At 56.3% G+C, this 14,136-nt stretch overlaps 1 long non-coding RNA gene across 1 annotated transcript; it reads right to left on the reverse strand.

Annotated features, from left to right (window-relative positions):
* Positions 1–1,717: 1,717 nt before the first annotated feature.
* LOC107183254 lies at positions 1,718–10,271 on the reverse strand. The gene is made up of 3 exons (XR_001514045.1): positions 10,214–10,271; positions 3,658–3,874; positions 1,718–2,856 (listed from the first exon to the last, which is right to left on the reverse strand). It is a non-coding gene; the product is annotated as an uncharacterized LOC107183254 (long non-coding RNA).
* Between the last annotated feature and the right edge of the window lie 3,865 nt (positions 10,272–14,136).

The following is a 14,136-nucleotide window of genomic DNA, read 5'->3' on the forward strand; positions in this document are numbered from 1 at the left end:
CAGCCGTTTGCGGGGTCAGCATCCTGGGCTCGGCTCCCGCCGGGTCCTGTGACCACCCGGTATGATTTCTTGGTCTTTCGGTAAAGCTACACCCATGGCTTTCCACCCTCTGTGCCTGCAGGAGACAGTGTGGCCCTCGGGGCACCGCAGCCAGCCCTCCGCCCTCCCGGGCTGCTCCCAGTGGCTCCTCTGCTGGGGCCTCGCAGGTCTCCCCTCGTGCCCTCTCCTGTGGTGATCACACCTCCTCCAGGAAGCCTTACTGCACTCACCTAAGTTCTTTTGTTGTTGCTGTTCATCCTCACCCGAGAATATCTTTCCACTGATTTTTAGAGAGTGGAAGAGACCGGGAAAGACAGAGAGAAACATCGAGAGAGAAACACAGAGATCGGTTGCCTCCTGCACGTGCCCTGACCAGGGCCCAGGCTGGGGAGGAGCCTGCAACCAAGGTACGTGCCTTTGATCAAAATCGAACCCAAAACCCTCAGGTCCCCAGGCTGGTGCTCTATCCATTGAGCAACACCGGACAGGGCCACTTACCAACTTCTACTCACTTGAAGACCCAGCATATTCCAAAGAGAACCCCTCCCAGCACCCTTCACGCAAGAGTGTGCAGGGCTGTCAGAGATTATGCAGGGAAGATGGGTTCAGATACACTAATGAGCTCAGAGGGGCCTCCCGGACTCTGCCAGCCTGGGCACTGCCAGCCCCCTGGAGGGGCTGAGCTCTGCGTCACTTCCCGTTTACTGGGCATAGGAAGGGGGCCCGATGAAGCCATAAAACACAGATGGAAACTGGACTCTCAGGTATTTAATTTGTGGCCTAGGTATGCCCGGATATTGCCCGAGGCATGCATATACCAAAACATTAGCTGTGGTTGATGAAAATGCACATTTCACTGGGTGCCTTGCATTTTATGCGGCAACAACCACACTCAGAGCGCTCACAGGTTGCACAGACCCCTGGCGTTCGGAGGGGTCTGCACTAGAGACTCGGAAACGGCAGGGCACACCAGCCTCTCACCGAGGCGGACGGGGCATCCTGGTGTGAGGCATTGGGCCCGACACCAAGAATGACGCCCAGAGAGTGAGGCCTGGGCAGGGCAGGCAGGAGCCGACTGCGAACGACACTGAGGCTGCCCACACCACCTGCCTGTCCTCTGGCCTCGGAGCTGCCGGCAGCAGGCAAGCAGCAGGTCTGCAGGCTCCGGGCACCCCTAGGGGAGACACAGGTGGCACTGTCCCTCTGTCCTCTTATTATGTCCGGGGCACAGAAGAGGGTCCTGCAGCTCACAGTTTCCTCAAATTCCAACTCCTGATGACAGCAGAGCTGGGCCCAGCCCGAGCCAGCACCCGCCCTCTATCTGTGGCCTCGTGTAGCCCCAGGGCCGCTGCAGCGGTGAGGTGCCCAGGTTTTGAAGTCAGGTTGCGGGTCCACATCTCGGCTCGGACACTTACTGGTGAGCTCCTGACCCTCTGTGCCCAGTTTTCACTGTCCCTCTACCCACTAGAGGCGATACTACCGTATTCACTGAATCTAAGGCGGCAGCGATTGGAAGATACAACACTGTTTACCCACCAGCAAAAAAGGAAAAAGTCCAAATGGGGTATCGGAGAGGAGTCCCCCCTAAAAAGCCAGGACAGCCGAGGCTGACCCAGCCGTATTAGTCAGGGTCTATGGAGAAACGGAGCCAATAGGAGAGAGATGTTGACTCACGTGGTTAAGGAGATGGCGGAGTCCTGTGGCCTGCCAGGACAAGCAGGGAAACCAGGGGCAACCCAGTGCCAGTCTGAAGGCCTGAGCACGGGGCACCAGCGGTGTAAGTCCCGGCCTGTGTCCTGAACCCGAGGGAACGCTGATGCCTGATGGCAGCCAAGTTGACACGTAGAATCAGCCATCGCATCCTCCACGTGTGAGTAAGACTGACAAGAGGAGCGGCAGGAAAGCTCACGGGCCTCAGCCTCCGGAGGACGACGTTCTCTCCCGAGAGCGTGAGCCGCAGGCTGGGGCTCAGGCAGCCTCACGTCCGGGTTCCGAGCACCCAGCATCGCCCAGAACACCTGGAGCAGGGAGTCTCAGAGAGACCGCAGGCTGGTAGCTGCCCCATGTTGTGGATGAAACAAATGCAATTCATTCCCCTCAAATTAGTCCTCAGTCCAGGCTGTCAACCCGTGGATCCCTGGCACCGTCAACACCAACAGGAATCCCCACTTGGGGTGCAGTGAGAGGCGATGTCCATCAGGATGGGGAAGGGAATGTGTGCCATGAGCCTGACTTATATAGACAGAAGTCCCCGTCCCAGTCCCTGATTGGTTCACCCTCATGCAAATGAGGACTCTAAATTCTCACCGTTTGATTGGTCCCAAAAGCACTGTCCTGAGGGGCTGGAATGGAACCACTTTGGCCAATGAAGATGCTCATGAGGATACTGCTGTGCAGCTTTGACTGGACGGGGGGCATCTCAGTCCTGTTGGTTCAGAGAGGACTCCAGGATCTCCTGTATAGGGGCTGGCTCAGCGGCCAGGAGCCGGGTGCAGGCAGAGGCTGGCCGCTGGGGGGAGGCCCCTCCCCTTTGTGTGGCTTCCTGTTAACTCGGCTGCCAGGTTCCGCTTTTAAATCTGAGCCCAGTTAGCCCCGAGGAGACCTTCCTGGTAGGCGTCTTCTTTCTCGGGGTTGACAAGACCCACAGCAAGTGTGAAATCTCGGGGCCTCACCTGGCTCCCACGGTCCCCGAGAAGGGGAGAGGCTGGAAGAGTGTGCGGTGACACCTGTCCCCTTTACTCACCACACACTGGGCGGGACCTAGTCACGTGATCATGTCTAACCACGGTGAGGGCGGCAAAGGTGAGCCAGCTGCACCTGGGAGGGAGCAGAAAGAGGTTTGGTGAGTAGGCGGCCCAGCCCTGCCACCCACCTCCTGGGACCACTGACTCCTCTGGGAGAGGAGTTGCTAGCGGCGGGATTAGAACAGTGCCTGGCGCCTCACTGCTCCCGTGAGGATTAAAGAAAGGAACGGCTTTGATGCATCGGAGCAACGTTTCTGAAGACAGTGCTCACTTAACAGAAGAAGTCCCCTGGTGGCCTCCCTCTGGGGATTTCAAATGGGAATTTGAACTTTTTTTTAAAGTGATCTGTTTCCAGGAGCCCACACATGGCAGGACGCCGATATTTGTACTGACAGATACTGCGGTCTTTAATGCCAGCCACCCTCCAATCCTGTTTCCATAGAGAAGCGTGATGCTTGAAAGGGTGAGGTTTAGAATTAGCGTGGGTTGGAATCTTGGCTCTGCCATGTACTACTTCTGTGAACTTGAGCTAACTAGCTGGTTGGCGAGTCACTAAGCTTCGGTTCCTGTGACCGTGACCTAGGAAGGGCCTGAACGCCTCAGAGAACGACCACAGACAGTGCATTTAAAGAGCGCAGCACGACCCGGCCCCCTGTGGCTCAGAGGCTGAGCCTCGCCCCATGAACCAGGAGGTCATGGTTCGATTCCTGGTCAGGGCACAGGCCCGGGTTGCGGGCTCCATCTCTGAAGGGCGTACAGGAGGGAGCCAATTGATGATTCTCTTTCATCAATGTATCTATCCCTCTCTCCCCTACCCTCTCTCTAAAAATCAATAAAAACATATATTTTTTTTAAAAAAGACCAACCCTCTCACCTTCGTAGGGTTATGAAGTTCTGCTGCTCACGTTTGCATCTTAATCCACCGGGAATCTGCTTATGGGGTGACGTAAGAATCTCATTTTCATTTCATTCCCACAGGAGAGCGAGCGTCTGAGCGGCATTTATTGGAAAGTCCCTCCTTTCTCCTGAATCGCACACCAAGTTCCCAGAAATGCGTGGGTCTTTCTAGGCCAGGGACTGGCACACTTTTCCTATAAAGAGCCAAATAGTAAATATTTGAGGTCTTCTGGGAAGACCTCCTCACCGAGACTCAACTCTGCCACTGAGGGGCGAAGGCTGCTGGGAACACGGAGGGAGTGGCAGCTCCCCTGGTCTAATAGCGTTACCTCGGAGGCAATGCCACGCTTCTTACAAACGTGTCTTTATTGCTGTAAGTATTACCGACGCCCCTTTCTTCCCCCGTTAACCGCCTCCTCACTCCCACACCCTCCCCGGGCCTTCCCCACACTACTGTCTGTGTCCATGGGTTGTGCATAGCACACTGTTACAGCGGTTCTCAACCTTCCTGATGCCGCGACCCTTTAATACAGTTCCTCATGTTGTGACCCAACCATAACATTATTTTCGTTGCTACTTCGTAACTGTAATTTTGCTGTTATGAATCGTAATGTAAATATCTGATATGCTGTATGTGTTTTCCGATGGTTGCGACCCACAGGTTGAGAACTGCTGCTTAACTTCATAACATGTCTTAATAGCCAATGAAGAAGTACCGCCTCTTTTCTCTTCCTGTTTAGAATCGTTATGATTATCCTTGGCTTTAATTCCTCCCAGCAAACTGTAGAAGTGATTTTGACAAATTAGATAAAAGTGTGTATTGGATTTTTTTATTGGAACTGCATTGAGTTTCTAGATGATTGCCTAGAACTTCTGAGCCCCGCAGGCCCCTCCTCCAGGCTCCCTGTCCACGTCATCTTCCCCTGAGTTCTCTCTCATCACCTGCGTGGCCTTTGCAGGACAAAGCTCGCCATCCTTAGCACAGCCCACAGGACCTTTTCCACCGGGTTCTTTTTTTGTTAATATATTTTTTATTGATTTGAGAGAGGCAGGGAGAGGGAGAGAGAGAAACATCAATGATGAGAGAGAATCATGGACCAGCTGCCTCCTGCACGCCTCCTAGTGGGGGTGGAGCCCACGACCCGGGAATTGAATCGTGACCTCCTTAATGGTAGGTCAACGCTCACCCTTTGAGCGATGCCAGCTGGGCCTCACTGGGTTCTTATTTAACTTCCACCCTGCTCCACCCCCACCCACATCCCAGGCACCTAATGCCCCAGCCTGCCAACATTTAGCAGCTCCTCCCTCCAATGCCCCGCCCTTTCTCACTGCTCAGCGGCGTGTCCACCCCAAACCCTTCTCCTCCAGGGTCAGCTCAGGCACCGTCCCCTTGTGAGCCCCGCCCCCAACCTCCAGGCCTGAGCGCCGTCCTGCCGCTGTCCCAGGTGCTGACCTGTCACTCCACCTGAGGCCCAGGAGAGGGCGGGCTCCGGGAGGGCAGGGTCCCTCCTGATTTGCTCTCAGCAGAACCCACAGAATCGCCCCTCCTGGCACCACAGGGACCTTCCCCTTTTGCAGTCCAGGCTGCAGGGGCAGCAAGGGGCCGAGTGCTGACCGGGCCTTCAAAACGGAGTGCAGACAGGACTCCTCCTGACCCTGCCTGTGCACAGGAGTGGGGGAGGGGGAGTCAGCGCCGGAGCCCCCAGCCCGCCCTGCCCGTGGCCTGCAGCGGGTCCCCGAGAGTCTGTTACTGGCAAAGACAGGGGGCCAGCCCCCGTGGCACCTGCAGGTCCCACAACGAATGTCTTCCCCCAACTGCTGGGAGGGTGCACCCGAGACCAGGGCTCCCTAATTTGATGGGCATTTGCCTAAGAACAATCTCCAAGGCGGGGCGAGTGTAAGACACACCCCAGGGAGGTCCTCAGGGGCAGAAGGAGCTGTTTCTCCGGAACAAAGAGTCCTTAGCAGAGGGGTTCACCTCCCAAAGCAAAGAGCATCTCTCTCAGCCCCCCCCCTCACATACACACACACACATGCACACACACACACACACGCAACACTCACACACACATGTTGATGTGTCCCACCAGCAAGGGACAGAACTGGGGCACACCCAGGCCACCACCCCAGGCCTCAGGCAGGAGGCACTTGGCTCCCGGTGGGTAGCTGTGGTCCCCACATCAGGGAAGTGTGGGCGCCCCTTCCCTCCTCCCCGCTCCCGAAGAGCTAGCAGATGAAGCGATCAGTGCTGCGGACACTAATATTAAGTATTGATCACCGCACCGCGGGAGTCCTGAGCCGCCCTTGCTGGCCGCGGAGTCTGGCGGCGGGAGCTTCTAAATTGTGTTTTGGGAAGCTTTTTGCCTGAAGGGCCCTAACTCACTCCCGATCGATGGTCACCTGCTTTGTGCAGTGAAATCCTCCAGATCCGCTGCAAAACGAAGCGGAGAGGAAGACAATGTGGTTCTTGGAAGAAAGACGACAGAATCGCACGGAGCCGACCACGGAGACTGGTCATTACGTAAGTGGTGACTTTTCAAAGTTTCTGAGTCAGACGCTGAGTCAATCAAAGTGAAAAAACCAATGGTCCTGATTTGAAAGGATCAATACTCACTGAGCACCTGTGTTCCCGACACCCCGTTCGCCCGACGGCCCTGCAAAGGGGTCACCCTGCCCCCCCCCCGGGAGATGCCTGTCGCTCAGCGAGGATACCAGCAGCTCAGGGTGAGCGGGGGCTGAACATCAAACACTGTCTCCAGGAAGAAACAGGTGGAGTCCAAGGTGGCAGCTTGGAGAGTTCGGTTTGTCTTGTTTTTACAAAATATTTGTATTGATTTCAGAGAGGGAGGGAGAGGGAGATAGAAACAGCAGTGATGAGAGAGAATCATGGATTGACTGCCTCCTGCACGCCCCACTGGGGATGGAGCCCGCAACCCTGACCGGGAATCAAACCCTGACCTCCTGGTTCCTAGGTCGATGCTCAGCCACTGAGCCACACCAGCCGGGCAAATTAATAATTTTTATTACTTCATCAAGGATTTCCCTTCCTGGCTGTGCTGAGATAATAACTGAGGAGTTACTATGAGCCGGGCACTGTTATGATTCGTCACCCTGAACTTCACAGTCGTCCCCTGAGAAAGCCCAGGTCCCCAGGACAAGACTACAGCCCGAGGCCTCTGGGCTGTGGGACGCGGGAGATAGGCAGTGGCGACGTCTGTGAGGCTTTCACACCCGTGGGCAACCCCACACGGACCCACACCATCGTGGGCTCTCTGCTGTCTTTCCACGCTAGAGACCATCTCCCCGGAGTATTGATGAGCCTGAGCGTTCCTATGAGCTGGTGAAAAGCCGCTCGCTATGGGAGATCCAATTCATTGGCAGACTCCCAAGCAACCCAACATGTCGGTAACTGGCTCGGTAATGAGTCTCTTCCATGTAAATGGGGTCATTATTATCCATTTCTGTCAGCTCCCCAGTGAGTCCTGATCGGCCTCCCCACCTGGGCGCGGGCACTGGGCGTGTCCAGCCCCCTCCCTGCCCCGGGCCTGGTGGGAAGAGAGAGAAAGTAGGGCAGACAGACCAGCATTCTCAGAGCTTGGGATTTCACATTCAGAACAGAGAGGTGTTAAAGAGACTGGCAATGAACTGTTATAAAAACAGGGTTTGATTGAGGGAGCTGGCACGTCATGCAAATGAGCACTTTGTCCCATGATTCATTGCTCTCAGGAGAACTAATGTGTGCAGCCCAGAGGAGAGAGGACTAATGGGACGCATAATAACTGTCGGTTTAAGCCTGCGGAGAATTCGGGGATCGCGGAAAAGGCGGTAATGACATTAAGGGCCATTAGGCAGGGGCCTCGCCTCCACCACGGGATGCCACGGAACTGCCACCCCGGAAACCTGCACAGGAAGCCCGCACCATTTCCGCAGGGACGGGCGGGCCTGGTGCTGCCCGTGCCAGGCTCAGCTGGATCTCCCGCCCTCCAGGCTGCTTCTCAGGCAGCCCCCACGCCTCCTGCCCTTTATTCAGACTGAACTTCCGGCACGAACCCACCTACCCACCTTCGAGCACTGGCCCCAGAAAGAGCCGTGCCCAGCGCCAAGTGGGGTCGGGCAGGACTCCATCCTTATAAGCAACTAGTTACTGGGCACCTACTGTCTGCCGGGTGTGAATGGGGCAATGTCCCTGCCGCCATGAGCTTGCAGAGGGGGGTGACACCAGGGGCGGGTTGCCCACCTGAGACGCAGGCTCCACCAGGCCCCACATGTCGCCCCGGGAGCGCCACCAGGCAGCAGCAGCCAGCGCCAGGCCCTGAACACGTGGATCCCTTTCCTGCAGGAGACAGCGATTGCCCAAAGGTCATTTGAGACTCTTGACTCTGAGGCCAAGAGACCCATTAACTCCTTTCAGTGTCTCTTCATTCTCAACGCGATCACGACACCCTGGCGGCCCACAAGCCAACGGTTCGAGTCACTCGAATGTTTTCAACCAAGTTCCAATGTTTAAAACCTGGGCGGGGGGCGGGGGGGAGGCATGCAGGAGGCAGCCAATCAATGATTCTCTCTCATCATTGATGTTTCTATCTTTCTCTTCCACTCCCTTCCTGTCTGAAGTCAATAAAAATGTATTAAAAAATAAAATAATGTTTCAAATTCAAACGACTTGGGGAAGTAAACTTTGCAAAAACTCTGTGACGAGCAGAAGTAAACAGCTATCTTTACGAGCAGACACCAGAGCCTTCCCTGCGCTCAGGACCGGCTGTATGACTTGTGGGTCCTGGCGCAACATGAGAGCACAGCGAGGAATCGCAAGAAAACCACCGCAGGGCAAAGCCGGGCTCAGAACCTTCGGGGTGGGAGCCGTGTGGACCGCCCTGCGTGCCGCGTGACATCCCTGTGATCCCCCCAAGAGGAGAACAGAGGTCACCATGTGTCCTAATGAGTTCAACCCTGGAATTACAGTTCCATGAAACACACAGGGAAAGCCTACTTGAAGCCAAATTCTCACCCTCCTCTTATCCCCAAGTGCCAAGACACAGGAAGCGAGAAGGACTTCAGGACCTTACATGGAACCCCATGACAACCACACATAGAAAGAGAAGCCACTCTGTCTGCTGGGTCTTTTTCGTCTGTTGGGTCAGCTCCAGTGTTTGTATTTGAAGATTTGTGTGTGTTTTTTTGGGGGGGGGGAGGGGGCGGGCTAACAGGTCCACCAGTAGTTTCTGCTTATTCCTTATTCTGCTCCATTCTTTTGAACAGAGCCCAACATCTCTGACCCGCCAAAATAAATTTCCGGCAATAGCAGCAGGCAATTTACAGTGATGGATGAATAGAACAAATACAGGACATCTCGGCCAGGGACGGCGCACAATTCTGTACTTAGAAAGCCATCATTGTTGAAGACCGTCAGTTCCAACGCCTCCTGCTTTTGTCTGCTCCCCGGGTGGTCCCATGATACTGCTTGGGAAATGGCCTTCCTGGTCTCCTCTTTCGGGTTATGTATGGTTGGGGGTGGGGGGGGAGTGTGGGGTAGGAGGTAGGGAGCCTCCACTCCCCGTAGGGCCCTGCTCAGAGGCCCAGGCCCAGTGAGTTGCACAAGGCTGCTCAGTCAGCACCCCGGACAGCTCCCATCTAGGGCTGTGAGAGGCTGCTGATCCCTAAGTGCCTCTCGTGTCAGCACCCCGGACAGCTCCCGAGTGGGCTGGGGCCTGAGAGGATGCCAGCCCCGGCGTGCCCTGGGCAGAACCCTGGACAGCTCCTCACTTGTGTTTGGGGCGGGAGAGGATGCTGGGCCCGGTGTGCCCATGTGCCAGAACCCTGGACAGCTCCTGCCTGTGTTAGACGGCAGTGGTTCTCAACCTTCCTCACGCCGCGACCCTTTAATACAGTTGCTCGTGTTGTGGTGATCCCCAACCATAAAATTATTTTCGTTCCTACTTCATAACTGTAATTTTGCTACTGTTATGAATCGTCATGTAAATATCTGCTATGCAGGATGTATTTTCATTGTTACAAATTGAACATAATTAAAGCATAGTGATTAATCACAAAAACAATATGAAATTATATATGTTTTCCAATGTTCTTAGTCGACCCCCAGAGGGGTCGCGACCCACAGGTTGAGAACCGCTGGGTTAGAGGCAGTGAGAGGACGCCTCTGGGCCAGCAGAGCCAGAGCCTGCAGGCGGACCACAGGGGGTTCCCTGATTAAGGGGACAGTCAAAAGGAAAGGGGCCCCCAGGCTCAGGCGGAGGTCCTTCCTCTTTGCCAAAACGCCACTCAGCGGGGACACCCTTCCGGCCAGCACCCTTACCAGGATGCACACGGTTACCACCCGCTAAGCATCCGCCACACACCAGGCACTGTGCACACATTCATTCATCAATGCCCTCCAAGTCAGCATCACAGTTATTCTCGTTATTCTCACTCCGAACAGGGAAAGCAAAGCTCAGAGTGGCTAAGGGGCCTGCCTGCGGTCACACACAAGGAAAGAGCACACTTGTCCAAAACCCGTGTGCTGAAAAATAACTCACCTTTATCTGTCATGAATGGCTGCCCTGGGCTTTGTCAGCTACTGGCATCTCTCCTCTGGAGGCCCGAAGAGAGAACCTTGGCGGGAAGTGGGGGGGAGAGAATGAGAGAAAATTAGAGAATGTGTAACCCGAAGACCCCTCTGCTTTACATTCAATGCATAGCAAACTGTACCGGGGGGGGGGACCCCAGAAAAACAGCGTTTAAAAATGCACAAAAGCTCCAGAGTTTGCACAGGGGAGGTAAGCTGCTCCCATGCCCGGGGCCCACGCTGGAGACCTGGGGACGAAGGAGAGTGGCGGGGGAGAGGACTGACGTAGCTTAGGGACAGGGATAAAGTCCACTCTTTTACTTGCTAGTCAGAGATATCTGTGTACGTTGCCACCTGTCATCACTCACCTGCAGGATGTAATCTTGGAATAAAGCAAAGTCCTTCATAGCAGATCCGTTTTGCACTGTCTCCCCCTAAGCCCGGCCTGCCCCTGCTTTGCTGGTTTTCAGTGGTGAGTGAACCAGTCCACGGCTGACACGTGGGAACCACTGATCTCACCCGACCCTTCTTCTACCCACAAGGAAGCGTGTCTTTACAAAATAAATAACATGTTAAACCACGATCCATTCTCTTAAGTGTTTATTGCCAGGCATGTGACTGCTCCCCGTGACCAGGCCCCTGAGCAGCCCGGGTCCGTCCAGGCACCTGGCTCGGCCACCACGTGGTCCTGGTGCCACGAGAAAAGCGCGCAAGTCCTTAGATTGTTTTCTCTGGAGGCCACTTGGCAATGTTTTCTGCTCCTAATGACTGTACGGCAAGCAGCGAATTGGTAGCTGCAGCCTCTCAGAGCAGGCAGGTAGAGGGTGAGTGACCACAGGAAAGCTAGACCATCACACCGCCCGCTGGCCGCCGCCCATGCATTTGGGTCTGGTTGGATTTGCCTCTGAAGGGAAGAAGCAGAGGACTGGTGAGCGGAGAGGGCAGAGGCCACCCCCCATCTCTTGTTAGACGTGGCGCAGGTCCTTTCCAGCTCTGTATAGATAATAGGGGGTGGGGGTGTGCACGGATGAAGGTGGAGTCGCGTCTTGCCTGGCAGGTAGAGGCTGAAGTCACCGCAGGAGGTGAACGCTGCTGTCAGAATGGCCTTCGAGGACTCCCGGCAGACGCTGGAGTTGACTCTGGTTCCTCGTGCAGCACCAGGCCCTGGGCTGTGTGTGGAAGTCATTCTACAGAAAACACAGAGCCAAACACAGGAGTCCTCCCTGCTCGGCGAGGCTCCCGCTGCGAGCGGCGCGTGTGCAATTGGACGGATCGAAGGGAGGGAGTGTCCCTCTCCCGGGCCCGCTGGGCGTCTGTGCTCAGGGAGGCGAGCAGAATCTCTCACTCCGTAGGCTGCCCCCTTCTCCTCCCCCTTCTCCTCCTCCTCCCCCTCCTCCACCCCCGGTGCCCTGGGCTGTTACAACCGCCTCCCGGCCTCTAGGCCTCCTGTTCAATCCCCTGCCCCCGCACACGGGAGGAATGAACGTCACCGGCCAGACAGTCCAGTTGGGGATGTTTTCCTAAAGCAGGGCTCTGAGCGTGGACGTCACGTGTCCATCTCATCCCAACACTGAAACGGGCCTCCTCCCTGGGCGCAGGATGGAGTCCCAGCCCCTTAGCTCAGGGCACAATCTCCCGCGAGACTCGCCCCTCCCCCTCCACACCTTTCCTGGTCACAAACCACATCACTCTCCCTTCTCCAACCCCTGAGCACCACACCCTCTGTTCCCTCGTTCATGCTGTTCCATGAGGTGTGGTTAACCCTCCCACCGCGGGCCACTCTCCTCCACTGGGTGGTGAGCTCTCGGCCAAGGGCTGGTCCTTGTATATTAGTGTCTCTGTCCTCAGGGCTCCGGACCCAGCAGGCTGTTCCCTCCTCTGAAACACCCTTCCCCCCTTTCGCTTCTGAAAGCATCTGAAAAGGGAAGGGCCACCCTGGGGGGTCTTGAGGGATCCCCTCACGTCCTCGCGGATCTCTGGCTCCTGGCAGCTTCGGGGATGATGTCCCACAGTTCACAGCTGCAGCCAGTCACAGTGGTCCTCCGAACGCTCCGCACGTGACCGCATGACTGTGGGTGTCAAAGGCTGCGGCTGGGGAGCCGTCAGTCCGGGTTCCACTGCAGCCCCAGGTTGAAGCTGATGACGTGGGTTGTCCGGCTCACAGCTCGTTTTGAAATCTGACACGTGGACGCGTGGCTCAGGAAGAGCCCCACTTGTAAAACGGCTTCATGTGAAAGCAGTGAGTAGAGGGGCCCCAAGTCAACCCGCACACAGGCAGGAAAGCAGGGTGTCTGCTTTTAAAAGATTTTAAAAAATATTTTTATTGACTTCAGAGAGGAAGAGAGAGAGATAGAAACATCCATGATGAGAATCATGGATCGACTGCCTCCTGCACGCCCCCTACTGGGGATGCAGCCCCCAGCCTGGGCATGTGCCCTGACGGGGAATTGAGCCGTGACCGCCTGGTTCATGGGTCAACGTCCAACCACTGAGCCACGCCGGACAGGCCCAAAGTCAATGTTTTGGCGGAGGACAGACCTGACATGGAGAGGAAAGACTTTGTGACCTTGGAAGTCGGGTTTCTGTACGTGTGACATGGACACTCATCACCAGTCAACTCAGTGAGACTCGGCGACTTTGAGGGTTGACCCACCCAGGGTCCCTGACGAAGGTACTTGGGAAAGCTCCGTCACAGCCGTGCGTCTCACTAACAGTCAGAGTTCCATCTGACGACGGAGTGTCAGCAATTCTCCTTCCTGCTCCTGGGCACGGAGCCTTGGAGCCGACAGCAAGCATGTGTGGCCTCAAATGGAGTAGAGACACACACGGCGCAACCCTCCCCACTTGCTGCCCTCGCCAAGGAGTCAAGAACTCGCCGCCCCTTTGGTCGTCGGAGCCCAGGGCTGGCAGGGGCCTGGGTGCCCACTGAGCCACCTTCTTGCAGACCCTGGGCCTGGGCTGTGACAGAGCCTCCACCTGCCTCCGGCCTCAGAGGATGCCAGTGGGACGGAGGCGAACTTGGCCTCGGCAAGGTCTTGGGAAAGTCAGACCCCATCATCCTTCATTCCCTGATGTTTGCCTGAGACGGAGCCACCAGCGAACCAACAGAGGAGGTTTCACTCCAAATGATAAACACGCGTCCTGCGGGCGGATGTCAGGGCAGCTCCGGCTGCTGGAGACCGTCCCTCACTGTGGCGGTGAGCGCAGCACCGGGAGGGGCAAGGTGACGACTCGTCACCAGGAGCCATCTGGAACCTTGGCCACGGCCTACAGCCGGCCCCTTCGAACCCACGCTGACAACTTAATGAAGCCACATTTGTGGGCCTGATGCCACTGGGGAGGCGGATGCGCTTCTCTCCATCTCCTATTTTTAATATTTGATCTGGCAAATGGATTATTAAAGGGACAGTTCAAATCTGATCACGCTCCTGTCTGTGTGCATTATTCCCGCACGCAGGGGCAGGGAAATGGCCTGGCCCGTTTGGGAGCTTGAGGACGGCATTCTTTCAAGCAGCGTTGGCTCTGAGCCCCCTTCCCACCCGCCTGGGAGGCCTCGGGCTCTCCAGGGCATGGCGGCCGCCCTGCCTTCATGACAGCAGCCTCGCCCCTCACGGCAGCCTCACGCTGAGCAGCCACCCGAGAGCCATGTCTCAGAAAGGACGCTGCAGACCCCCGAGGGCACGAGGAGGCCAGGAGAGCAGCGCTCCCTCCAGCTGCTTCTTCATTTGCTCTCGATTGAAAGGCATAAGGAACTGACTTGCCAAGGACTTAACAACAAGGCGCCGTGGACACGTGTGTGATTTCACGACAGCACTGAACTCGTCTTTCACGGCAACACGGGCACAGGACCGCCGCGCCCTGGCAGAGTGGAGGCGGAGGAGCCCTCTCCGTGCC

The sequence above is a fragment of the Myotis davidii genome, unplaced genomic scaffold, assembly GCF_000327345.1.
Source record: "Myotis davidii unplaced genomic scaffold, ASM32734v1 scaffold181, whole genome shotgun sequence".
NCBI lineage: Eukaryota > Metazoa > Chordata > Mammalia > Chiroptera > Vespertilionidae > Myotis > Myotis davidii.